Source organism: Cucurbita moschata, unplaced genomic scaffold, assembly GCF_002738365.1.
Source record: "Cucurbita moschata cultivar Rifu unplaced genomic scaffold, Cmos_1.0 Cmo_Scf00016, whole genome shotgun sequence".
NCBI lineage: Eukaryota > Viridiplantae > Streptophyta > Magnoliopsida > Cucurbitales > Cucurbitaceae > Cucurbita > Cucurbita moschata.
The window spans coordinates 3555230-3557312 of record NW_019268532.1 but is presented as its reverse complement, the minus strand read 5'-3'; the positions used below and the strand labels follow the sequence as shown (position 1 = coordinate 3557312).

Genomic DNA, 2083 nt, shown 5'->3' with positions numbered 1-2083 from the left:
TTTTTTTTTTTTTTTTTTTTTTTTTTTTTTTTTTTTTTTTTTTTTTTTTTTTTTTTGGTTATAATAAGTTTTATTTTAAAATAAAATATTGGCAGTCACATGTGGAAGGAATGAGAGAGGGGAGAGTTGCCTAAAAGGGAAAAACCGTAACCTGTGGGTTTGCGGTTCTAATATGCGGTGGGCTTAGGTTGTCCAACCCTTCCCAAGCCCACCCCTCCCCCTAATGCTTCCTAAGAGCTTAGATTTTCAGCAGAAACCTTGGGCTTAGCTACTATAGTGTTGATGCTGATATTATGACAATTTTCAGGGAAAACTGTATCTGTTGCTTATTGGGACCACAGCCCTTAGTCTGGTGAGATTTAATTCAGTTCTTCATATAATATCTGTATTACAGTTTCATAGGTGTCATTTTATGTGCTGTAATGATCTATTGCATAATTTCTTTTCTCAGCATGGTTTTCTTATTAGATTTTTTTCGAGTCAGCTGCTATAGTGTTGATTTTTTTTAGATAACAATTGTAATTAAGAACGATGAATAATTTAGAAATAGTTGAAAGTGTGCTGATTCTTATCCTCTGCTATTCGTTAGTTTGATTTGTCTTCAGGAAACAAGTTAGTTTAAAGTGAATTATTCACTATGATTTGACAGAAGCTATTGCATTGAAAGTCGAGCCTTGTCCAAGAATTGACTGCTATAGATGGTTCATACAAGAAGGTCAGCAGCCAATTATATATATATATATATATATATAGAAGAAAAGAGAAGAAAAGAAAAAGAAAACAGCTTAGAAAACGTGCCATCAAAATTTTCCTTGGCGGCCCGACATTATAGAGGGGAAGTGCCATCAAAATTTCTTTTGGGATAACAACCCTTCTGCAAGATCTCTGATCGACAGGAAAATTTTACACTTTGATGTTGGCTCTTGGTCATTTTGGGCTACAATATGTTTCAAAGATTAAGCCACTTGCATATGCAGTGATTTCAGAAATTCACTCACAATGGTTTTCATTTCGTAAAATTTTGCATTGAGACTTCGTCACAAATTTAGTTTCTGGTCTTGCTTGGAACGTGACCAACACTTGGTTTTCTAGTAGTAATCATACTAGAATTAGTCATCTGTGAAGGGCAGATCTGGAAATTCATTTAAAGCTGTGAAACTTAACGTATGTGATATGTATAAATTATATACAATGTTGTCTTTTTGCTTGAGCATGTGTGTTGCCATTATATTTGTAGTTAGTTATCTGAAGCAATAAATTTCTTGATGGGGGCATTTGTAAACATTTTGTGCAGGTTACAACTCCTCTTCTTTTCAAGCTGATACCTGCTGTAGTGCACTTAGGCGTGCTATTGCGGTGGTTCTCTCCAGACGGTCTCGTTGAGGTTGAAACTTTTCCTTAAAACTCAAATTTCCAGTTAATACACCTATTTTTCTTGATTGTTATCAGCTTGATAAATAAATTCTTTACTTTCAGATTGGATTTAAAGGAGACATCATCCGCCCGGACAGTGTAAAGCAGCGAGTTATGTTGATAGTTCAGGGACCTCATGATTCATGACAGATTTGCTGAAAATGAAATGCTATTTCTGATCGAGGAGTCAAATTCTGGCCAGCTTATTCCCATGTGCAAGTGAAGTCGATTGAACCACTGTATATTTATTCACGTTTTTCTATCGTATGAAGCGTGTCCAGAGTCATTTTTTGTTACATTAACTCACTATTAGATATGGAAAATCAGATAGGGTGTTCTACATGGATGACCAATGAAGTGTGGTACCAAATACAGTGGAGAAACTATTGTATTTGTTTTCTCTATGACCTGATTCTTTGTAAAATGTAATATAGTTTGGATATTATAATGAAATTGTTACTGCACAAAATGATCACCTTCTGTTTTTTGCAGTGTAAATATAGATTCTTACCAAGTTGCCATTTAATGTCATCTGACTTCAGCCTCTCGGTTGCTACTTCAAAACTCTTCATCAGATGGTCACCAGCAGAAATGGTCCAAGGCTGTAAGTCCATCAATTACCCTTTCTGTCTCCCTTCCTCAGAAAAAAAAAAAAAAAAAAAAAAAAAAA

At 34.8% G+C, this 2083-nt stretch overlaps 1 pseudogene; it reads left to right on the top strand.

Annotated features, from left to right (window-relative positions):
- Positions 1–1885, top strand: part of LOC111454712 — a 9974-nt pseudogene extending 8089 nt beyond the window's left edge.
- Positions 1886–2083: the final 198 nt, after the last annotated feature.